We start from the raw sequence: 26,251 nt of genomic DNA on the forward strand, positions 1-26,251 counted from the left end.
CAACAAATTACCTGACAGTGCAGCATAACAAAACTAAAATCAGTCTCAAAGATTACTGGTATTATCTGACACCAGAGCACAACAGAATCAGAACACAATGTTTAATGGCGCTGGAAGACAACAAAACCAAAATCACACACAAAGGTTACTGGCATTATCTGACACTAGAGCACAGCAAATTACCTGACAGTGGAACATAACAAAACCAATCATTTGTGAAGATTACTGGTATTACCTGACACAGGAGCATAACGGTCAAAATAAGTTACTGGCATTACCTGGCAGTGGAGCACAAGAAAACAAAAAAGAGTCTCAAAAGATTTCTGGTACTACCTGACAGTCGAACACAACAAAACCAGAATCAAAGATAACTGGCACTATCTGACTGTGCAGCACAACAAATTACCTGACACTGGAGCATAGCGAAACCACTGAGTCTCGGTGAAACCTGGTATTACCTGACACAGAAGTCCAACAAAATCAAAATAAGTAACAAAGGTTACTGGCACTACCTGACAGTGGAACACAACAAATTATCTCACAGTGGAGCATAACAAAGCAAAAATGAGTCTTACAGATTACTGGTATGACCTGAAAGTCGAGCACAACAAAACCAAAATCAGTCTCAAAGATTACTGGCACTATCTGACTGTGCAGCACAACAAATTACCTGACAGTGGAGCATAACAAAACTAAAATCAGTCTCAAAGATTACTGGTATTACCTTACACAGGACCACAACAAGGTCAAAATAGGTGACAAACGTTACTGCATTACCTGACAATGGAGCACAACAAAACCGAAATGAGTCTCAGAGATTAGTGGTCTTACCTGGTCAATATCAGGGTCAAAGATTGCTGGCACTATCTGACAGCGGGCCACAACAAATTACCCAACAGTGGAGCATGACAAAAACAAAATCAGTCAAGAAGATTACTGGCACTGCATGACAGTCGACCGCAACAAAACCAGAATCAGCAAGCGAGGTGGAGCACTGGTTAGCACACTGCACTCGCATTTGGGAGGAGGACGGGTCAAATCCGCATCCAACCATCCTCATTTATAGGAACATGGTATCTGATCTTTCAGACATGTCCGAAACAACAGATACGATCTTGATATAGTTAGGGCTAACGGGCCATTGACCTTCTTCGTCTGTGCTGGATTCACACGCATTGCCCGAAGTCATACGGGACTCGGTAAGATTGTCTGCCGCGAGTGAAGAGTGTAATGGGCAGGGGTACTACGAATGTAGTGTGTGGACATTAAGTTGGGAATGTGGGTCCCACGGGAAGCGTGCAAGGAATAAGTCCCTGCAGTCGCACTATCCTCTGTGCCCTCGGTGGCTCACATGGATAGAGCGTCTGCCATATAAGCAGGAGATCCCGGGTTTGAATCCTAGTTCGTGCACACATTTTCAACCGTCCCTGTTGATGTATGTCAAGGGCTGTGTACAGCTTGCGGTCTTCATTTCATTATCATTTCATCCTAATTTAGGTTTTTCTTGATTTCCCCAAATCCAGAGAAATGCCGGGATGGTTCCTTTAAAAAGGACACGGCAACTTCCCTCCCATCCTTCCCTAATCCGATGGTACCGGAGACCTTGCTGTTTGGCCCCCTCCCGCGAATAGCTGTATGAAGATAACTTTGCCTGAGTTTTGGCCGCTGTACTGCCATACTGGCTGATGCTATGTAAATGTAAATGTCGTGTGACTAGGGCCTCCCGTCGGATAGACCGTTCGCCTGGTGCAGGTCTTTCGATCTGACGCCACTTCGGCGACTTGCGCGTCGATGGAGATGAAATGATGACAACACAACACCCAGTCCGTGAGCGGAGAAAATCTCCGACCCAGCCGAGAGTCGAACCCAGGCCCTTAGGATTGACATTCTGTCACGCTGAGCAATCAGCTATCGGGGGCTATTGAACAAAATAATATTGACTATACCTACAAGGAATGAAAATCGACAGGGTAGCAGAGTGAACGTATGCTAAATAAGGATCCATGGGACTCCCTATTTGTTCAAGAAGATCACTTTAGTTTAAATTTAAACGACGGGCCCCGTTTATTTTCAAAGACGTTCCCTGATATTTAAAATAGAGATTCTGGTTATTCTAGAATGCGAGCCTTGTTCTGCTATAGAAGCAATTCTTCTGTGATGTAGAAGACTAGTACAAGTGGCGTTAAAAGAGAAAGATGACTAATTTCAGATGAGTTGCCTCGAAGTCAAGATTTGTTGTTTTATACTGTACGAAGTCGTACAGTCGTAGTGTCAAGGGAGAAGTGTTGGTTGTTACTGAAGAAGGAAGGAAGATTAGAGTTTAACGTTCGTCGGCAGCGAGGTCTTTTTAGAGACGGTGTTATGGAAACGGAGATTTGTTAGCGTTGAAAGAGGTGTCTTATTTGGGTTAGAAAAGAAGCGCAAATCTGGAAGAGGAAACTCGTATGTTTTACACAAAGAAGTGAAGCCCAATTTGTTTTAGAAGAGGAAGCTTGTGTGCTTTTAGAGGCCAAAATTTTCTTGCTATAAAAGAGGAATCTTGCTTGCTTCAGAAGAGGAGTTTTATTTGCTTTTGAAGACAAATACTGTTTTGGAAGAGGTATCATGTTTGTGTTTTGAAAAGGAGTTTCTTATTTTGGTGTTGAAGAGGAACCTTGATACTTATGTTACGCTGAAAATGTAGTAATGGGACACCCTACTCAAACACTACCTTCTTTTTTTATAGAAGTAACCGATACCAAGTATACTGTCGATTCTTGTATAGGTGAACATTGAATGACTGTTTCACTGAAAGAATTTCATTTGATTTTGTATACGATGTATTATACTCTAGGCTAAAATTTATAAAAAAGAAATTAATTTTTTTCAATCGATATGTAGAAACAGTTAAAAATTATCCTTGTTTAAGAAATATTTGAAATTATAAATTCTGGCATACTTAAAATTCATATTATTATTTGCACAATCTAGCGCTAACTATTAAATTTATTTCTGGACTCATTTGTAAAATAATGCTATAATTTGGTGCAGATACTTCTTTTGTCAAGAAAGTTTGTAAAGTATTTTACTTCAGAAACTCTTTGGAATAATGTAAGTATCGCAGAATGTAGTAGTAGTGGACATGCCTCTGATGGAGACACACGGATTTATATGATCGATACTAACAGTGTAATTTGGAATTTGAAGTGGAAATTGTAAATACGGTGTGATATTTAATAGTGTGACAAAGAATAAAATTGAAGAAATATACAGACAAATCTTCGTCATTTATTTAGTCATCAGGAGCCCACAACGTTAAATCAAAATTTCAGCCGCAATAACGTACCCCCACACGCAAGACTTGGAGCCAACAACAAGAAGGGAAAATGAAGTATTTCTTTTGCATATCTTGCGCCTCTCGAAGCTTTTGAAAGTAATGAAGACACCTGTGATCGTTTTTGCTAGCGCTGTTTTATTCCTGTTTCGTTTTATATGGCAAGTTTAAGTGCACAACGTGCAGCTGTTAAATTTTGTTTTCTAGTCAGTAAAAATCGTGCTAAATCTGTTTTGTTGTTGAAAAGAGCTTACCAAGATGACGGATGCTGTGGGAAAATGATGTACGAATGGTTTCCTCGAATTAAAAATGGCGACATGTCGATTGATGACGAACCTCGTTCTGGGCGTCCGTCAACTGCCCGAATCGACGAAAAGATCGAAAAAAATTCGAGAGCTTGTGCTCACAGACCATCCGCAGACAATTGATCAACTGTCAGAGATTAGTGGGTTATCTTGGGGCTTCGTTCAGCGAATTTTAACGGAAGATTTTGGAATAAAAAGGGTTGCTGCCAAGTTTGCTCCACGTGTTCTGATTGACAGCCAAAAGGAACGTAGAGTCGGAATATGTCGTGCTTTGAAATAACAGCCCGAAACTGACCCAGATTTTCTGTCAAAGGTCATTACTGGCGATGAGTCATTGTGCTATGGTTATGACCAAGAAATAAAGCAACAGCCAAGCCGAAGGAAGACGTCATCGTCAGTCTGCCCAAAAAAATGTCGTCATGTCAAATCAAACATCCTACGGTCGGAGGTTCGAATCCTGCCCCGGTCATGGATGTGTGTGATGTCCTTAGGTTAGTTAGGTTTAAGTAGTTCTGAGTTCTAGGGGAGTGATGACCTCAGGTGTTAAGTCCTATAGTGCTCGGAGCCATTTGAACCAAATCAAACATCAAAACAGTGCAGTTTTGATTTTTTTGATGCCAAACACGTGGTTCAAACAGCGTTTTTTTTTTCCCAGGTCAGACCGTCAATCACACCTTTTATTTGGTGCTTTATAGAAGATTGCGCAACAGTGTTCCTAAAAAGACCTGATGTGTGGCAGATAAGAGAGTAGTTCTTCCACCACGACAATGCACCTGCACACACAGCCATCTCTGTTAGACAGTTTTTGACTAAAAATGGCACGCTTCCAATGCCCCCTGCACCTTACTCGCTTGACATGGCCGCCTGGTCCTAGGCGTCTTGCCACGGTTCGTGCGGCTTTGCCCCGTCGGAGGTTCGAGTCCTCCCTCGGGCATGGGTGTGTGTGTTGTCCTTAGCGTACGTTAGTTTAACTTAGATTAAGTAGTGTGTAAGCCTAGGGACCGAAGACCTCAGCAGTTTGGTCCCACAGGAACTTACCACAAATTTCCAGAATTTTCGCTTGAGCTGGCTCCGTGCGACATTGTCTTATTTCCAAGCATGAAAAGCGTCACCAAAGCGACACCGATTCGACAAAATTGAAAAATTCGAGAAGAAAACGAGGGGGGAGCTGTGAGCTATTTCTGCAAACGACTACAAAAGATGTTTCGAACAGTGGAGGTTCGAATGGTTCAAATGGCTCTGAGAACTATAGGACTTAACTTCTTAGGTCATCAGTCCCCTAGAACTTAGAACTACTTAAACCTAACTAACCTAAGTACATCATAGACATCCATGCCCGAGGCAGGATTCGAACCTGCGACCGTAGCGGCCGCGGGGTTCCAGACTGTAGCGCCTAGAGCCGCTCGGCCACTCCAGCCGGCAACAGTGGAGGCATTAGTGGAACAAATGCATTAGTTGCAATGGAATTATTTTGGAGGGGATATGGTTGTTTTGCGAACAGTTTGAAAATATAGAGCTTTTAAAGAGTTATTCAGGTTTTTTCAGGTACCCTCTAGTACAGACAATGATTTTTCTTCGCTCAGTAAGCGAATGGAATAAGAAAAACATGGATAATACTGGTACAATGTACCCTCCTCCGTGCACTGCTCAGTGGCTTGCGTAGTAAATAAATAAATGAGGAGTGAGAAGTACAGTGTACCCTCTGCCACTCACTGGCGAAGCGTTGTGGCGGCTGTAGTGGTATAGCGGCAGCTGGCGGCGGATGTGAGAGGGAGAAGGAACGCGCGAGAATTTCCGGTCGCCGCAGGTCATGAAATATCAGCGCGCTTGCAACAGGTAGCTGAATCCTGCGCGCAGTCGATTCACAATACTGCACTCAATACGGCTGACATCACACTGTTGTATAATCACAGGACCGTATAAATACATTTAGGAAAGTTATTATTCCCCTGTCTAGGAGTCAACGTGCATTTTGCAACGGCTTTTATGACTGCAAAAATAATTTCCTTAAAATTTCGTGTTGTTGGGCTGCGTTCACAGTGTTGTAGGGAACGGCCGTCGGATGCCTTAGCCTTCTGTTGTGTTGGCAGAAGGGCCAACACCGTGTTACTAAAGGAGTCCGAAATGCACGCTTTTTAGCTCACGCAGGCTGGCGTGAGGAGAGAAGAACTACACTGACGTGAGGTCTGTGACATGACAAGGAATTAGAATTCAGAAAGCGATACGTAATTACTTTGATACTTAACTTTAATCCATTAATGAGGAACGTCGCTCTTGACGGCACAAGATTCACAATATTATCTGTTCAGATTTTAGTAACTGAATATGGCGCCTTGCTAGGACGTAGCAAATGACGTAGCTGAAGGCTGTGCTGAACTGTCGTCTCTGCAAATGAGAACGTATTTAGACAGTGAACCACCGATAGCAAAGTTGGCTGTCCAACTGGGCGAGTGCTAGGAAGTCTCTCTAGACCTGCCGTGTGGCGGCGCTCGGTCTGCAATCACTGACAGTGGCGACACGCGGGTCCGACATATACCAACGGACCGCGGCCGATTTAAAGGCTACCACCTAGCAAGTGTGGTGTCTGGCGGTGACACCACACCTTCCTCAAGGGAGTATTCAAAAAACTCGCCACTCGACTATACAGAAACTCGAGCCGTTCGAACAGTCCTTTCATCCTTATTCTGGTGAACTGCACTGAAGAGCCAAGAAAACTGGTACACCTACCTAATATCGTGTAGGGCCCCCGCGAGCCCGCAGAAGTGGAGCAACACGACGTGGCATGGACTCGACTAGTGTCTGAAGTAGTTCTGGAGGCAACTGACACCATAAATCCTGCAGATCTCTCCATGAACCCGTAAACAGTACGAAGAGGTGGAGATATCTCTTCTGAATGTGCAGGGTATACTAAAAACATAGATAACATTCCATCAGAATTTCTAAAATCGTTGGGGGAAGTGGCAACAAAACGACTATTCACGTTGGTGTGTAGAATATATGAGTCTGGCGACATACCATCTGACTTTCGGAAAAGCATCATCCACACAATTCCGAAGACGGCAAGAGCTGACAAGTGCGAAAATTATCGCACAATCAGCTTAACAGCTCATGCATCGAAGCTGCTTACAAGAATAAAATACAGAAGAATGGAAAACAAAATTGAGAATGCGCTAGGTGACGATCAGTTTGACTTTAGGAAAAGTAAAGGGACGAGAGAGACAATTCTGGCGTTACGGCTAATAATGGAAGCAAGGCTAAAGAAAAATCAAGACACTTTCATAGGATTTGTCGACCTGGAAAAGCGTTCGACAATATAAAATGGTGCAAGCTGTTCGAGATTCTGAAAAAAGTAGGGGTAAGCTATAGGGAGAGACGAGTCATATACAATATGTACAACAACCAAGAGGGAATAATAAGAGTGGACGATCAAGAACGAAGTGCTCGTATTAAGACGGGTGTAAGACAAGGCTGTAGCCTTTCGCCCCTACTCTTCAATCTGTACATCGAGGAAGCAATGATGGAAATAAAAGAAAGGTTCAGGAGCGGAATTAAAATACAAGGTGAAAGGATATCAATGATACGATTCGCTGATGACATTGCTATCCTGAGTGAAAGTGAAGAAGAATTAAATGATCTGCTGAACGGAATGAATAGTCTAATGAGTACACAGTATGGTTTGAGAGTAAATCGGAGAAAGACGAAGGCAATGAGAAGTAGTAGAAATGAGAACAGAGAGAAACTTAACATCAGGATTGATGGTCACGAAGTCAATGAAGTTAAGGAATTCTGCTACCCAGGCAGTAAAATAACCAATGACGGACGGAGCAAGGAGGACATCAAAAGCACACTCGCTATGGCAAAAAAGGCATTTCTGGCCAAGAGAAGTCTACTAATATCAAATACCGGCCTTAATTTGAGGAAGAAATTTCTGAGGATGTACGTCTGGAGTACAGCATTGTATGGTAGTGAAACATGGACTGCGGGAAAACCGGAACAGAAGAGAATCGAAGCATTTGAGATGTGGTGCTATAGACGAATGTTGAAAATTTGGTGGACTGATAAGGTAAGGAATGAGGAGGTTGTACGCAGAATCGGAGAGGAAAGGAATATGTGGAAAACACTGATAAGGAGAAGGGACAGGATGATAGGACATCTGCTAAGACATGTAGAGGGCAAAAACTGTAGAGGAAAACAGAGATTGGAATAGGTCAAGCAAATAATTGAGGACGTAAGTTGCAAGTGCTACTCTGAGATGAAGAGGTTAGCACAGGAAAGGAATTCGTGGCGGGCGGCATCCAACCAGTCAGTAGACTGACGACAAAGAAAAAAAAAAAAAAAAAAAAAAAGAAAAACTCCGTCCGAACAGGCCTTGGAAGGCCCAACGGTACCGACCGGCCGCCGTGTCATCCTCTCAGTCCAGGAGCGTCACCGGATACGGATACGGAGGGTCATGTGGTCAGCACACCGTTCTCTCGGCCATATGTCAGTTTACGAGACCGGAGCCGCTACTTCTCAGTCAAGTAGCTCCTCAGTTTGGCTCACACGGGCTGAGTGGACCCCGCTTGCCTACAGCGCTCGGCAGACGGGATGGTCACCCATCCGAATGCTAGTATACACTGCACATTCAAGCCAATATAATGGCAGTAAGAACTAACAGATATAAAACATGACATCCCTACAGCCACTGATCAGAGCACTCAGGTAACTGCACAACTTCTTGACTATCAAGTGGTTCAAATGGCTCTGAGCACTATGGGACTTAACTTCCGAGGTCATCAGTCCCCTACTACTTAGAACTACTTAAACCTAACTAGCCTAAGGACATCACACACATCCATGCCTGAGGCAGGATTCGAACCTGCGTCCGTAGCGGTCGCGCGGTTCCAGACTTTAGCGCCTAGAACCGCTCGGCCACCCCGGCCGGCTCTTGACTATCCAAAAGCATTTGATTTACAGAATGAGATTTTCAGCGGAGTGTGCGCTGATATGAAACTTCCTGGCAGATTAAAACTGTGTGCTCGACCGAGACTCGAACTCGGGATCTTTGCCTTTCGCGGGCAAGTGCTCTACCATCTGAGCTACCCAAGCATGACTCACGACCCATCCTCACAGCTTTACTTCTGCCAGTACCTCGTCTCCTACCTTCCAAACTTTACAGAAGCTCTCCTGCGAACCTTGCAGAACTAGCACTGCTGGAAGAAAGGATACTGCGGAGACATGGCTTAGCCACAGACTGGGGGATGTTTCCAGAATGAGATTTTCACTCTTCAGCGGAGAGTGCGCTGATATGAAACTTCCTTTCTTTCAGGAGTGCTAGTTCTGAAAGTGAGTAACGGGCGTGAGTCGTGCTTGGGTAGCTCAGTTGGTAGGGCACTTGCCCGCGAAAGGCAAAGGTCCCGAGTTCGAGTGTCGGTCGGGCACACAGTTTTAATCTGCCAGGAAGTTTCATTTGATTTACTGTTATACATACGCTAATTAACCAAAGTACGGTCGTATAGAGTATGAAGTAAAACTTGTGGCTGGATTCGGGATTTCTTGGTGGAGAGGGCGCAGCAAGGTATCGTTAATTGTGGATCATCGACAGAAGTAGGTGTTGCATCACCTGTGCGCCAGGGAAGTGTGTTGGAACCCTTGCTGTTTGCACTGTACCGTATATCAATGACACTGCAGACAATATTAGTAGCCGGCCGAAGTGGCCGTGCGGTTAAAGGCGCTGCAGTCTGGAACCGCAAGACCGCTACGGTCGCAGATTCGAATCCTGCCTCAGGCATGGATGTTTGTGATGTCCTTAGGTTAGTTAGGTTTAACTAGTTCTAAGTTCTGGGGGACTAATGACCTCAGCAGTTGAGTCCCATAGTGCTCAGAGCTATTTGAACCATTTGAACAATATTAGTAGTAGCCTCAGACTTTTCGCAGATGATGCACTTATCTGTAATCAAGTACTGTTTGCAAAAAGCTGCGTACACTTTCAGTCGCAATTTTGTAAGATTTCAAATGGGTGCAATGATTGGCAACTTGATTAAGTATTGAAAAATTTGAACTGTGCGCTTTACAAAACGAAAAATGTGTGATACAACTACAGTATGAATGAATCACAGTTGGAATCGGTCACCTCATAGAAATTTCTGGGGATAACTCTTTGTAGGAAAACGAAATGGAACGATCACATAGCCTCAGCCATCAGTAAAGCGGATTTATTCGTAGAATATTAGACAAATGCAATCAGTCTGCAAAGGAGACTTTACAAATCTCGTGCAACCCTCCCTACAATATTGTTCGAGTGTGTTGGACCCATACCAAATACGCACAGCACAGGATATTGAACGTATACAGAGAAGGGAAGCACGAACTGTCACAGGTTTGTTTGACATGCGGGGGAGTGTCACAGACATACAGAAGGAATTGAACTGGCAGACTCTTGAAGTTATATGTAAACTATCCCGAGAGAGTCTATTAACAAAATTTCAAGAACCGGCTTTAAATGATGACACTAGCATTATACTGCAACGCCTTACGTATCGCTCACATAGACATAGTGAGGGCAAGATTTGAGTAATTATAGCACCCACGGAGGCATTCAAACAATCATTCTTCCCGCGCTCCATACGTGGATGCAGCAGCAAAAAAATCCTAATAACTAGTATAGTGGTACGTATCCTCTGCCATGCACTTCACAGTGGGTTGCAGAGTATAGAAGTATATGTAAGACTGCAATAATTACTACTGAGTACCAAGTCCGACTGCTATGCAAACAACTGCATCTTAATATTAATCCAAACGTATTTCAGCACCTTTGTGCGATTGTCAGTTGATATTCTTTGCTCAGTTCCGTAAAATGGTTTCTTAACTCACCCATGAACCTCACTATAGCAACATTTCAGTCCTCATGATACGCTAAGAATATGCGCTAAAGTATAGTGTTTTGTGCATGACTGAATAATGTAGAACTATTAAGGTAAAGACAATAACTATTTTTGGCCTAATTTCATTAGGATAATTATTGCTTAAAATAAGTTTACAATTTACAGAGCTGGCTAAAGATAACCGCTGATGAGGGGACAAGAGTACTGAAACATGTTTGGGTGTATATAAAACACAGTTGATTTCCATAATATGCGAATCTATTTTGTCTGTAAACAAAGCTACTGCAAGAGCTTCAAAAGCAAATCATGAACATCATAATTATTATCAAAAATGGCTCTGAGCACTATGGGACTTAACTTCTAAGGTCATCAGTCCCCTAGAACTGAGAACTACTTAAACCTAACTAACCTAAGAATATCACACACATCCATGCCCGAGGCAGGATTCGAACCTGCGAGCGTAGCAGTCGCGCGGTTCCAGACTGTAGCGCCTAGAACCGCTCAGCCACCCCGGCCGGCATAATTATTATCGATCGCATGTAACGCAAGTAGACGAAAATGATAATGCTGACTCTCCTTCAACTTTTAATTGTAAAGTAAGTAATATTTTGTCGCCGGCCGGTGTGGCCGCGCGGTTCTAGGAGCTTCAGTCTGGAACCGCGTGACTGCTAGGTCGCAGGTTCGAATCCTGCCTCGGGCATGGATGTGTGTGATGTCCTTAGGTTAGTTAGGTTTAAGTAGTTTTAAGTTCTAGGGGACTGATGATCTCAGACATTAAGCCCCTAGTGCTCAGAGCCATTTGAACCAATATTTTGCCTGTAAACAAGGCTACTGCAAGAGCTTGTTTAAAAAAAATGTTCAAATGTGTGTGAAATCTTATGGGACTTAACTGCTAAGGTCATCAGTCCCTAAGCTTACGCACTACTTAACCTAAATTATCCTAAGGACAAACACACACACCCATGCCCGAGGGAGGACTCGAACCTCCGCCGGAACCAGCCGCACAGTCCATGACTGCAGCGCCCGAGACCGCTCGGCTAATCCCGCGCGGCCCAAGAGCTTCAAAAGCAAATGATGAACATCATAATTATTATCGGTCGCATGTAATGCAAGTAAACGAAAATGATAATGCTGACTCTCCTTCAACTTTTAATTGTAAAGTAAGTAATATTTTGTCGCCGGCCGGTGTGGCCGCGCGGTTCTAGGCGCTTCAGTCTGGAACCGCGTGACTGCTAGGTCGCAGGTTCGAATCCTGCCTCGGGCATGGATGTGTGTGTTGTCCTTAGGCAAGTTAGGTTTAAGTAGTTCTAAGTTCTAGGGGACTGATGACCTCAGATGTTAAGTCCCATAGTGCTCAGAGCAATTTGAACCAATATTTTGCCTGTAAACAAGGCTACTGCAAGAGCTTGTTTAAAAAAAATGTTCAAATGTGTGTGAAATCTTATGGGACTTAACTGCTAAGGTCATCAGTCCCTAAGCTTACGCACTACTTAACCTAAATTATCCTAAGGACAAACACACACAGCCATGCCCCAGGGAGGACTCGAACCTCCGCCGGAACCAGCCGCACAGTCCATGACTGCAGCGCCCGAGACCGCTCGGCTAATCCCGCGCGGTCCAAGAGCTTCAAAAGCAAATGATGAACATCATAATTATTATCGGCCGCATGTAATGTAAGTAGACGAAAATGATAATGCTGACTCTCCTTCAACTTTTAATGGTAAAGCAAGTAATATTTTGGATATCCGCAAAACACTAGCGGTTACTTGTATCGGCACAGGTCGTATCCACAAAGCAGTTGCGACATCCGGTGCCCACGTACATATCCTGGCATATCTGCGTTAGCGCAGACTATGGAGACCTCCTCGCATCTGGATTTGAACATACGCACGCACACACATACTACCGACTCGCAAGCCGTTGCTCATTTCCACGCCACAAGAGCACCGCAGAAGGTAAGGCAAATACGCTGGAGGAATCGAACAAAGTATAAGCTGCGAAACTAATCCGAGTAGTGTCACAACATACTGAACACACACACGCGCACACTGCCGAAGCTGAGCGGAACGGAACGCAGTAATTCGGCACGGGACGCGAACCCGCGCGACACAGTTCACCGACTGACAACAGGTGCGAAGCCGACCTGCCACCGACGCGCCAGGAAGTGGCTGCAGTGTTGCCAACTGAGCGGCGACGTCAGTCACTAGGCACGCTCGGGAACTCTTCTCTCCCCTCCACCTCAGTTACACACACACACACACACACACACACACACACACAACGTGCTATGTGCCCCCGTCCTGTTGACCTGTACGAGACCTCGGCGCAGGGCGACTTTTTATAAGGTCCGATGCACACGACCGCACACGTGAGTGTGTGTGCGTGTGTGTGTGAGGAAATGCCGCCCTTTACGGGTGCGTCGCACGTGCTCTTACATCCGGAACACTTACCTCACTCGGAAGATAAGGAGGGAAAAGTAGGCAAGTCGCGACAATGCACTTACTGCAAGGTCCCACTTACTGCTCCCTGTAAACTCGCGGCGTAGAAAAAAAACAGTGGGCAGATTACTCACAGTGCATCAGATGCACTTTACAGACCTTGGGGGTCACATTCCTCACAAGGGAACCTCCCCATCGCACCCCTCTCAGATTTAGTAATAAGTTGGCACAGTGGATAGGCCTTGAAAAACTGGACATAGGTCAATCGAGAAAACAGGAAGAAGTTGTGTGGAACTATGAAAAAATAAGGAAAATATATAAACTGAGTAGTCCATGTGCAAGATAGGCAACATCAAGGAGAATTTGAGCGCCTTAGTCCCGTGGTTAGCGTGAGCAGCTGCGGAACGAGAGGTCCTTGAGTGAACAGTTTAATTCTTCATTTTCAGTTTATGTGACAAACTGTTATGTTTTCATCACTTTTTGGGAGTGATTATCACATCCACAAGAGAACCTAAATCGGGCAAGGTAGAAGAATCTTTTTACCCATTCGCCAAGTGCACAAGTTAGGTGGGTCGACAACATATTCCTGTCATGTAACGCACATGCCGTCACCAGTGTCGTATAGAATGTATCAGAGGTGTTTTCCCGTGGAGGAATCGGTTGACATATGGCCTTGCGATCAAATGTTTTCGGTTCCCATTGGAGAGGCACGTCCTTTCGTCTACTAATCGCACGGTTTTGCGGTGCGGTCGCAAAACACATACACTAAACTTATTACAGTGAACAGAGACGTCAATGAACGAACGCACAGATCATAACTTTGCGAAAATAAATAAAGTAAACTTTTCACTCGAGGGAAGCCTTGAACCAAGGACCTCTCGTTCCGCAGCTGCTCACGCTAACCACGGGACCACGGCGCTCCTTCGCTCACATTCTCCTTGATGTTGTCTATTTTGCACATGGACTATTCAGTTTGTATATTTTGCTTATTTTTTCATAGTTCCACACAACTTCTTCCTGTTTTCTCGATTGATCTGTATTCAGTTTTTCAAGGCCTATCCACTGTGCTAACTAATAACTAAATCTGAAGGGGGTGCGATGGAGAGGTTCCGTTGTCAGAAAAAAGAAAACAAAACATAAAACACTACTCTATCCTGTGCAAGCTTCTTCATCTCCCAGTACCTACTCCAACCTACATCCTTCAAAATCTGCTTGCGAATTCATCTCTTGGTCTCCCTCTACGATTTGTGCCCTCCACGCTTCCCTCCAATACCAAATCGGTGATCCCTTGATGGGCCGGCCGTGGTGGCCGTGCGGTTCTAGGCGCTGTAGTCCGGAACCGCGGTACTGCTACGGTCGCAGGTTCGAATCCTGCCTCGGGCATGGATGTGTGTGATGTCCTTAGGTTAGTTAGGTTTACGTAGTTCTAAGTTCTAGGGGACTGATGACCTCAGATGTTAAGTCCCATAGTGCTCAGAGCCATTTGAACCATTTGAGCCCTTGATGCCTCAGAACGTGTCCTACCAACCGATCCCTTCTTATGGTCAAGTTGTGCCACAAACTCCTCTTCTCCCCAATCCTATTCAATACTTCCTCATTAGTTATGTGATCTACCCATCTAATCTTCAACATTTTTCTGTAGCACCACATTTCGAAAACTTCTATTCTCTTCTTGTCCAAAGTATTTATCGTCCATGTTTCACTTCCGCACATGGCTACACTTCATACAAATACTTCCAGAAACTGCTTCCTGACACTTTATACTCGATGTTAACAAATTTCTCTTCTTCAGAAACGCTTTCCTTGCCATTGCCAGTCTACATTTTACATCCTCTCTACTTCGACCATCATAAGAGTATAAGGCACTGCAGTCATGGACTGTAGGGCTGGTCCCGGCGGAGGTTCGAGTCCTCCCTCGGGCATGGGTGTGTGTGTTTGTCCTTAGGATAATTTAGGTTAAGTAGTGTGTAAGCTTAGGGACTGATGACCTTAGCAGTTAAGTCCCATAAGATTTCAGACACAGTTGAACATTCGAATAAATCCAAGTCTGTCAGGAGTACTCATACAATTTTGATTATCACCTCGAAAAAGCAAAGCTACATAAATAATTTTTATTTGTTTGCAGGTGCGTATGTGCTACTGACTTTGCTGTTTCTGCTGTGGTGATCATCAGTCCGCAGACTGGTTAGATGCAGCACTCCAAATGGTTCAAATGGTTCAAATGGCTCTGAGCACTATGGGACTTAACATCTGTGGTCATCAGTCCCCTAGAACTTAGAACTACTTAAACCTAACTAACCTTAGGACATCACACACATCCATGCCCGAGGCAGGATTCGAACCTGCGACCGTAGCGGTCACGCGGTTCCAGACTGAAGCGCCTAGAACCGCTCGGCCACACCAGCCGGCCTGCAGCACTCCATGCTACTCCATCCTGCGCTCACCTTTTCATCTCCAAATAACTACTGCAACCTATATCCTTCCAAATCAGCTTACTGTATTCATCTCTTGGTCTGCTACAACTTTTACTACACCCTAACTACTTACTTACTTACTTAGTCCTCGACTCTACAGCCCTTGAAGAGCCTTGGCCTGCATCATAATAACCTGCCATTCTATCCGATCCATGGCTTTCCGTCTGCATCCTCTGACACCCGGTTTTTTCATGTCTTCTTTAACTCCATCCACCCATCTCTTTCTGGGGCGTTCCCTCCGCTATCTGCCTCCAGCTTTGCCGTCAAAAATCCTCTTACATGCTCTGTCTTCTTCCATTCTGACCACGTGCCCTGCCCACTGCAGTCTTCTTATTTTAATGGTAGTAACAATGCCAAGTTCTTCAAAAAGATCTTGTAGTTCTGCATTCGTACGAATGCGCCAACCTTCTTGCTCATATAATGGGCCATATATTTTACGTAGCACCTTTCTCTCTCCCATATGCTAAGGATCCTTTCCTCATTTACAGTCATGGTCCACGTTTCGGCACCATACGTAACAACTGGTCTTATAATTGTTTTGTAAATAAGGATTTTGGATTTTAGTGATAGATGCGAACTCCTTAGCATGGATAATGCGGCAAAGTAGCACTGCTAATCTGGCTTTCACCTCACTGCCATTGTCATTTTGAAAGTGTTGTTGCCCGCATCTCGTGGTCGTGTGGTAGCTTTCTCGCTTCCCACGCCCGGGTTCCCGGGTTCGATTCCCGCCGGGGTCAGGGATTTTCTCTGCCTCGTGATGGCTGGGTGTTGTGTGATGTCCTTAGGTTAGTTAGGTTTAAGTAGTTCTAAGTTCTTGGGGACTCATGACCGTGGATGTTAAGTCCCATAGTGCTCAGAGCCAATTGAACCATTTTTGAAAGTGTTGTTAATTAAAACTTCTCTATTTAAACCAGACTGAACTGCATGTGACTGCTTTAGTCTTTAATAAAACTTGCATCTGCGTATTTAATTGAACTGAACTTTATCTGGCTGCATGAAAATATTGTTGGAAAATTAATACTCAAAATACACAACTGACTGCATGAAAGTTTAGTGGTAAAAATAAATGAAAATCACCAACCTGCATCTGACTGGGTCTGTGGACTTAGCTAGTGCACTCCTTCCCGTTTAGCCGGTAATAAAACATATATTCAACTCAGCCGTAGTGCAATGGCATAAAATTGTCATTCTAGATAACTGTACTCATTTTTGGCCCTGTTTGTTACTTAATAAAAATTCTGTCCTGATCTGAATAATTTGCCAACTGTGCAATGGCACATAGATTATTTTACTCTGATAAATGAAATTGTTAGCTTTACTCAGGGGAACTTTACTTTACTGTACCTTTTGGTTCAGTGCAAGCACGGGATGCGGAGAACGACATAAGGTGTGAGATGAAACTCTAATTTTAGCTAAAAAATATTTATTATTCAAGCTTTTAAGGCACATGTGAAAAACTAAAGAAAACTTCTATAGCATGGATTTACGAGAAATCCGTCCGTTCTGAAGAGCTACAGGCTGATAAAAGCATACTATGTAGATAATGGCAGCGCATCGGCTATTTTCTTTGTTTTATTGTACAGTGTGTAAATTCTAAGTTGACAAACCAGAATAACTCGAAAAATAAGCTTCACACGAAAAAATGTGTAGAATCCAAAGTTGATTATTTTCGAGGGGGACATCTGCTGGTGCTAAAATTAGCCCACCACCCCAGCCCAACCGCCTGGGTTTGGGGCGGGAGGCAACTTTAAAATTTCAAATGAGAACCCCCATTTTTTATTGCGCAATCAGATTCTATATACATTTTGTCTTAAACATTTGTTTTGATTCTTGGTTGTTGGCGCTGTAATTCGAGAAAATCCATGTTCTCATTTTCGCGTGCAAAATGGTTACGCCGGGTTCCCGGGTTCGATTCCCGGCGGGGTCAGGGATTTTCTCTGCCTCGTGATGGCTGGGTGTTGTGTTCTGTCCTTAGGTTAGTTAGGTTTAATTAGTTCTAAGTTCTAGGCGACTGATAACCTCAGCAGTTGGGTCGCATAGTGCTCAGAGCCATTTGAACCATTTGAACCAAAATCGTTACGGATAAATAAAAAATACTTATTTACTTCGTACGATGTTTGGTTAGTTAGTTAGCTACTCACATGATTTGTGGATAATTAAAAGTTGTGAGGCCTCATGACCACGAAACAAACAAAACTTATGCGAATCTGCGGAAAAATTAATATTTGGGCCGTCATTTCTAAGATTCTAATTCCTCTGTCTCAAACCCTACGCTATGGGGAGAGAGGGAGACTTTTACTTTTAGAGAATCAAAATTTACGAAGTAAATAAGTATTTTTTATTTATCCGTAACCATTTTTCACGCAAAAATGAGAACATGGATTTTCTTGAATTACAGTGCCAACTACCAAGAATCAAAACAAATGTTTAAGACAAAATGTATGTAGTTTTTTTAATGTAGAATCTGATTCAACAATAAAAAAATGGGGGTTCCCATTTGAAATTTTAAAGTTGCCTCCCGCCCCAAACCCAGGCGGCTGGGCTGGGGTGGTGGGCTAATTTTAGCACCAGCAGATGCCCCCCTCGAAAATAATCAACTTTGGATTCTACACATTTTTTCGTGTGAAGCTTATTTTTCGAGTTACTCTGGTTTGTCAACTTAGAATTTACACCCTGTATACTATAAATGACGTCTTGTTAAGTTTTTATTTTATTACTGTTACCATAATTTTCTTCCTGTCTTATTATTTCACAGAAATGGTAGAGTAATCTCGAATCTTTTAAAGCAAATGAAGCATTATACCTCATTGCTACGTCAGACTAGGGTTTGTGCCATTCTGCGAGGAACTGCCGCATAGACCGGGTGGGGCGAACTCCCGCAATCTGCACGTAGAACCCTCTCTCGGGGTTCAAAATGGTTCAAATGGCTCTGGGCACCGTGGGACTTAGCTTTCTGAGGTCATCAGTCCCCTAGAACTTAGAACTACTTAAACCTAACTAACCTAAGGACATCACACACATCCATGCCCGAGGCAGGATTCGAACATGCGACCGTAGCGGTCGCGTGGGTCCAGACTGAAGCGCCTAGAACCGCTCGGTCACATAGGCCGGCGCCTATCTCAGGCCACGACACGTGGCAACAGAGACATTTTTTGACTCAGCTGTGCCGCTCAGATCTTACGGCATGTGTTTATTGTTCGTTTATGTCGGCATTGTTATTAATTTCTCCCATTTACTATAATAATGGAATATTTCAAACCAATGCAAAATTTATAAATAAAACATACGTAAAAAAAGTTTATTTAAAAACGACACATTTTAGCACTACCGGGACGGCTAATTCATATATATATATTTTTTTTTTACTCGGTGATTAGTAAAATTTTAAAAAATACCTGCTATGACCGTAACCAAATCAACACCGAGAAACGCACGTTATTCGTGACTAGAATACCGTTATCTGTTCCACATTGTCGGATTTGCCATGCCTATCCGAGAGTGACCTTTCATCCATACCATTACGATGTTGCGACAGTTCCTCTGCACCCGAAACACAATCTTGACAGTTGCTGCAACTTTGGGGTTGGTACAGGTATTACGATAGTTTCTAATTAGCTATAGAGCTGACACACAATCCGGGATGGTAACTGCGGTGTCTGCTGTGGACGTCTGTGCGAATAGTAGGGTTTCCACAATGGCAATCAGCTCCGCAGTCTTAAAATTGGAGTGTGGATGCAGCTTCTGCAGGCCTTGCTGTTTGCTTTGGGGTACCCAATTAGACCTACAGGGTGTTTCAAAAATGACCGGTATATTTGAAACGGCAATAAAAACTAAACGAGCAGCGATAGAAATACACCGTATGTTGCAATATGCTTGGGACAACAGTACATTTTCAGGCGGACAAACTTTCGAAATTACAATAGTTACAATTTTCAACAACAGTTGGCGCTGCGGTCTGGGAAACTCTATAGTACGATATTTTCCACATACCCACCATGCGTAGCAATAATATGGCGTAGTCTCTGAATGAAATTACCCGAAACCTTTGACAACGTGTCTGGCGGAATGGCCTCACATGCAGATGAGATGTACTGCTTCAGCTGTTCAATTGTTTCTGGATTCTGGCGGTACACCTGGTCTTTCAAGTGTCCCCACAGAAAGAAGTCACAGGGGTTCATGTCTGGCGAATAGGGAGGCCAATCCACGCCGCCTCCTGTATGTTTCGGATAGCCCAAAGCAATCACACGATCATCGAAATATTCATTCAGGAAATTAAAGACGTCGGCCGTGCGATGTGGCCGGGCACCATCTTGCTTAAACCACGAGGTGTTCGCAGTGTCGTCTAAGGCAGTTTGTACCGCCACAGATTCACGAAGAATGTCCAGATAGCGTGATGCAGTAATCGTTTCGGATCTGAAAAATGGGCCAATGATTCCTTTGGAAGAAATGGCGGCCCAGACCAGTACTTTTTCAGGATGCAGGGACGATGGGACTGCAACATGGGGCTTTTCGGTTCCCCATATGCGCCAGTTCTGTTTATTGACGAAGCCGTCCAGGTAAAAATAAGCTTCGTCAGTAAACCAAATGCTGCCCACATGCATATCGCCGTCATCAATCCTGTGCACTATATCGTTAGTGAATGTCTCTCGTGCAGCAATGGTAGCGGCGCTGAGGGGTTGCCGCGTTTGAATTTTGTACGGATAGAGGTGTAAACTCTGGCGCACGAGACGATACGTGGACGTTGGCGTCATTTGGACCGCAGCTGCAACACGGCGAACGGAAACCCGAGGCCGCTGTCGGATCACCTGCTGCACTAGCTGCGCGTTGCCCTCTGTGGTTGCCCTACGCGGTCGCCCTACCTTTCCAGCACGTTCATCCGTCACGTTCCCAGTCCGTTGAAATTTTTCAAACAGATTCTTTATTGTATCGCTTTTCGGTCCTTTGGTTACATTAAACCTCCTTGAAAACTTCGTCTTGTTGCAACAACACTGTGTTCTAGGCGGTGGAATTCCAACACCAGAAAAATCCTCTGTTCTAAGGAATAAACCATGTTGTCTACAGCACACGTGCACGTTGTGAACAGCACACGCTTACAGCAGAAAGACGACGTACAGAATGGCGCACCCACAGACTGCGTTGTCTTCTATATCTTTCACATCACTTGCAGCGCCATCTGTTGCTGAAAATTGTAACTACTGTAATTTCGAAAGTTTGTCCGCCTGAAAATGTACTGTTGTCCCAAGCATATTGCAACGAACGGTGTATTTCTATCGCTGCTCGTTTAGTTTTTATTGCCGTTTCAAATATACCGGTCATTTTTGAAACACCCTGTACCAGCCCCTTCACTAGACTTTGGCCCATCTGCATGCACCACACGCACGCATCATGATAGTGATGACCTGTCGTTGCTTTAGCTGAATCCTTGTTTTGGCACGTTAAATTAGCCCTGGCATCAGTCTACAGGGTCGAGATTTCGTACGCGCCAACAGAGTTGCAACTACCAGAGCACAGCAATGCCGACATAAAGGCGCAGAGCCGCGCGGTCTTGGGCGTCTTGCCACGGTTCGCACAGCTCCACCCCCCCCCCCCCTCCGACGGAGGTTCTTCGACTCCTCCCTCGTTCATAAATACCGGGTGATCAAAAAGTCAGTATAAATTTGAAAACTTAATAAACCACGGAATAATGTAGATAGAGAGGCAAAAATCGACTCACATGCTTGGAATGACATGGGGTTTTGTCAGAAAAAAAAAATCACAAAATGTCCGACAGATGGCGCTGGACAGCAAAACTGCTACCGTGACGGGTGAGAGGTACGCCGATATGTTACAGAATCGCATCATCCCCAGCCTGGCTGATAGACACCTGCTGGAACGTACGATGTTTATGCAGGATGGCGCTCCACCCCATATTGCTAGACGCGTGAAAGATCTCTTGCGCGCGTCGTTTGGTGATGATCGTGTGCTCAGCCGCCACTTTCGTCACGCTTGGCCGCCCAGGTCCCCAGACCTCAGTCCGTGCGATTATTGGCTTTGGGGTTACCTGAAGTCGCAAGTGTATCGTGATGGACCGACATCTCTAGGGATGCTGAAAGACAACATCCGACGCCAATGCCTCACCATAACTCCGGACATGCTTTACAGTGCTCTTCACAACATTATTCCTCGACTACAGCTATTGTTGAGGAATGATGGTGGACATATTGAGCATTTCCTGTAAAGAACATCATTTTTGCTTTGTCTTACTTTGTTACGCTCATTATTGCTATTCTGATCAGATGAAGCGCCATCTATCGGACTTTTTTTAACTTTTGTATTTTTTGGTTCTAATTAAACCCCATCTCATTCGAAGCATGTGTGTCAATTTGTACTTCTCTATCTACATTATTCCGTGATTTATTCAGTTTTCAAATTTATACTGACTTTTTGATCACCCGGTATATCTGTTGTCCTTATCGAAAGTTGGGTAAGTACTGTGTACGCCTAGGGAGTTATGATCTCTTGCAGTTTGGTCCCCTAGGAACTTAACACAAATTAAAAAAAAAGGGCGAAGAGTGGACGGACCGTATCTCAATATCCAGTAATACGTGTTGGGGTACCCCTGATTATATGGAGTATGACGCGGCCTAACGCTTTAGGAGATTCTACCATCACTGTTACAATGATTGGCGAACTGTCGTGGCTTGGGAACTGGGAAACCCCCCTGCTTACCCGAGGAACGTCAGAAGCTACCAGCGGACGCATGGGAAGCCCTGCGGGAAGTAGTCGTGTGAGTTTTCACAGCGCGGATCTGCTGCAGGGGAATGTTCAGACGCCCGTCTCGCGGATTTTCACGCTTTCCGTATTCTCCGGATCACAAAGAAGCAGAAAATGTGCTCAGACACCTTTGTGTTCGGTAGGTTCTAACTAAGGTTATTGCTATTAACACATTAGATTACTTGGACGCATGTGAAAAACGCGGGTATTTAAGAAATGTTTTTAATGGTGCGTATATGAAGAGGTTGAAAAGTATCAGCCAATCAGTTGCAAACCAAAGGTTTATTTAGCCCTTGACCTAGGTTTCGCTTTTTATAAAAATATCTTCTTCTTCAGGAGTGGACCACATTACCTGAACTCGAGGGCCTCTTGTCATATACAGGGTGTTACAAGAAGGTACGGCCAAACATTCAGCAAACATTCCTCACACACAAATAAAGAAAATATGTTATGTGGAGATGTGTCCGGAAACGCTTAATTTCCATGTTAGAGTTCATTTTAGTTTCGTCAGTATGTACTGCACTTCCTCGATTCACCGCCATTATTTCATACGGGACACTCTACCTGTGCTGCTAGAACATGTGCCTTTACAACTACGACACAACATGTGGTTCATGCACGATGGAGCCCCTGTACATTTCAGTCGAAGTGTTCGTACGCTTCTCAACAACAGATTCGGTGACCGACGGATTGGTAGAGGCGGACCAATTCCGTGGCCTCCACGCTCTCCTGACCTCAACCCTGTCGTCTACGGAACCCCGGTACCAAACGTAGAGATTCTTCGTGCTCGTATTGTGGACGGCTGTGATACAATACGCCATTCTCCAGGGCCGCATCAGGGATTCCATGCGACGGAAGGTGGATGCACGTATCCTCGCTAACGGAGGACATTTAGAACATTTCCTGTAACAAAGTGTTTGAAGTCACGCTGGTACGTTCTGTAGCTGTGTGTTTCCATTCCATGATTAATGTGATTCGAAGAGAAATAATAAAATGAGCTTTAACATGGAAAGTAAGCGTTTCCGGACACATGTCCACATAACATATTTTCTTTCTTTGTGTGTAAGGAATGTTTCCTTAAAGTTTGGCCGTACCTTTTTGTAACACCCTGTATAAAAATTCATATAAAAACCAGAAACCTCATGCTATGGCTCAATACAGCAGCCGAATTACACTCAGCGTACGTCAGAATAACTGTACAAATATATTCGCCCACTGGTAAAGGTTCTTGTCTAAAAAAGACTCGTGTTATAATTTTATGTAGACAAGAGCCATTACCAATGGCGGAAACCATTTGTGCATGTATTCTGCCGTACGATGAGTGTAATTTAATAATAACTGACAGTAATAATAATAAGGGAAAAATACTACACATTAATAATAATGGCAATAATAATAGTAAAGGGTATTAAGACTGATACACATACATGAATGCATGTTAACTACTGTATGAGCCAAAGAGATTACGAAACAGGAGGAGATAGGAAGACAGAATTTAAACAGAGGTCTGTGCCAATACGGGAGAAGAGAACAGTTATGAGGCGCGAGAGACTGACGAGAGTCAGCTGCAGCCAAGTGCACTATGTGATCAAAAGTATCCGGACACTTGGCTGAAAATGACTAACATGTTCGCGGCGCCCGCGGTCGGTAATAGTGCAATACAATAAGGTATTGGCCCACCCTTAGCCCTGACGACAGCTTTCACATACGTTCAGTCAGGTGCTGGAAGGTTTCTTGTGAATGGCAGCCCATTCTTCACGGAGTGCTCCACTGAGGTGAGGCCTGGAACAAAGTCGGCGTTCCGAAACATCCCAAAGGTGTTTTGTAGGATTCAGGTCAGGACTTGTGTAACCACTCCGCCACAGGCCGTGCATTATGAACACGTGCGCGATCGTGTTGAAAGATGCAATCGCTATCACCGAATTTCTCTTCAACAGTGGGAAGCAAGAAGGTGCTTAAAACATCAGTGCAGGTCTGTGCTGTGATAGTGCCAAACAAAACAACAAGGGGTGCAAGCCTACTCCATGAAAAACACGGCCACGCCACAACACCACCGCCTCCGAATTTTACTGTTGGCACTACACACAATGGCAGATGACATTCACTGGGCATTCGCCATACCCACACCCTGGCATCGTATCGCCTCATTGTGTACCGTGATTCGGCACTCTACAGAATGTTTTTCCACTGTTTAATCGTCCAATGTTTACGCTCCTTACTGGAAGCGCGGCGTCGTTTGGCATATACCGGCGTGATATGTGGCTTATGTGGAGCCACTGGACGGTGAAATCGAGGTTTTCTTACCTCCAGCCTAACTGTCATATTACTTGCAGTGGATCCTGATGCAATTTGGAATTTATGTGCGATGGTCTGGATACATGTCTGCCAATTACACAATACGACCCTCTTCGACTGCCGGCAGTCTGTGTCAGTCAACAGACGAGGTCGGCCTGTACACTTTTGTGCTGTACGTGTCCCTTCACGTTTCCACTTCACTATCACACCGGAAACAGTGGACGTGGCGATGTTTAGGAGTGTGTAAATCTCGCGTACAGACGTACGAGGTGCATTCAAGTTCTAAGGCCTCCGATTTTTTATCTCCGGACTGGAAAGAGATAGAAACATGCGCATTGTTTTAAAATGAGGCCGCGTTCATTGTCAATACGTCCCAGAGATGGCAGCACCGTACGGCAGATGGAATTTTACCGCCTACGGCGAGAATGAGAACTGTTTTAAATACTTAAAATGGCGACGTTTTCCTTACTTGAACAGCGTGCAATCATTCGTTTTCTGAATTTGCGTGGTGTGAAACCAATTGAAATTCATCGAGAGTTGAAGGAGACACGTGGTGACGGAGTTACGGCTGTGTCGAAAGTGCGTTCGTGGGTGCGACAGTTTAATGAAGGCAGAACATCGTGTGACAACAAACCGAAACAACCTCGGGCTCGCACAAGCTGGTCTGACGACACGATCCAGAAAGTGGAGAGAATTGTTTTGTGGGTTCTGTGCACACAATCCTGCATGACGACCTGAAAATGCGAAAAGTGTCATCCAGGTGGGTGCCACGAATGCTGACGGACGACCACACGGCTGCCCGTGTGGCACGTTGCTGAGCAATGTTGACGCGCAACGACAGCACGAATGGGACTTTCTTTTCGTCGGTTGTGACAATGGATGAGACGTGGATGCCATTTTTCAATCCAGAAACAAAGCGCCAGTCAGCTCAACGGAAGCACACAGATTCACCGCCACCAAAAAAATTTCGGGTAACCGCCAGTGCTGAAAAAATGATGGTGTCCGTGTTCTGGGACAGCGAGGGCGTAATCCTTACCCATTGCGTTCCAAAGGGCACTACGGTAACAGGTGCATCCTACGAAAATGTTTTGAAGAACAAATTCCTTCCTGCACTGCAACAAAAACGTCCGGAAAGGGCTGCGCGTGTGCTGTTTCACCGAGACAACGCACCAGCACATCGAGCTAACGTTACACAAGAGTTTCTTCGTGATAGCAACTTTGAAGTGATTCCTCGTGCTCCCTACTCACCTGACCTGGCTCCTAGTGACTTTTGGCTTTTTCCCACAATGAAAGACACTCTCCGTGGCCGCACATTCACCAGCCGTGCTGCTATTGCCTCAGCGATTTTCCAGTGGTCAAAACTGACTCCTAAAGAAGCCTTCGCCGCTGCCATGGAATCATGGCGTCAGCGTTGTGAAAAATGTGTACGTCTGCAGGGCGATTACGTCGAGAAGTAACGCCAGTTTCATCGATTTCGGGTGAGAATTAGAAAAAAAATCGGAGGCCTTAGAACTTGAATGCACCTCGTATGACACAAGTGACACCCAGTCATCTGACCACGTTCGAAGTCAGTGAGTTCCGCGGAGCGCCCCATTCTGTTCTCTCACGATGACTAATGACTACTGAGGTCGCTGATATGGAGTGCCTGGCAGTAGGTGGCAGCACGATGCACCTAATATGAAAAACGTATGTTTCTGGGGGTGTCCGGATACTTTTGATCACATGGTGTACACGCTCTTCCCTGTTCATTAATTTTACGTTGATCCCTGGTCCTTAATACCAATGTCATTGTAGCTGTAAAGTAGGATTT

General features: G+C 44.6%; 1 protein-coding gene across 1 annotated transcript in view; it reads right to left on the reverse strand.

Moving 5' to 3' along the window:
* The window catches only part of LOC126426680 (nostrin), a 151,141-nt gene extending 138,548 nt beyond the window's left edge, over nt 1–12,593 (reverse strand). The window contains exon 1 of the mRNA XM_050088571.1: nt 12,510–12,593. The gene's annotated coding sequence lies outside the window, so the exon portion shown is untranslated. The remainder of the gene's footprint in view (nt 1–12,509) is intronic.
* Nucleotides 12,594–26,251: the final 13,658 nt, after the last annotated feature.

This window comes from Schistocerca serialis, chromosome 11, assembly GCF_023864345.2.
Source record: "Schistocerca serialis cubense isolate TAMUIC-IGC-003099 chromosome 11, iqSchSeri2.2, whole genome shotgun sequence".
Lineage (NCBI taxonomy): Eukaryota > Metazoa > Arthropoda > Insecta > Orthoptera > Acrididae > Schistocerca > Schistocerca serialis.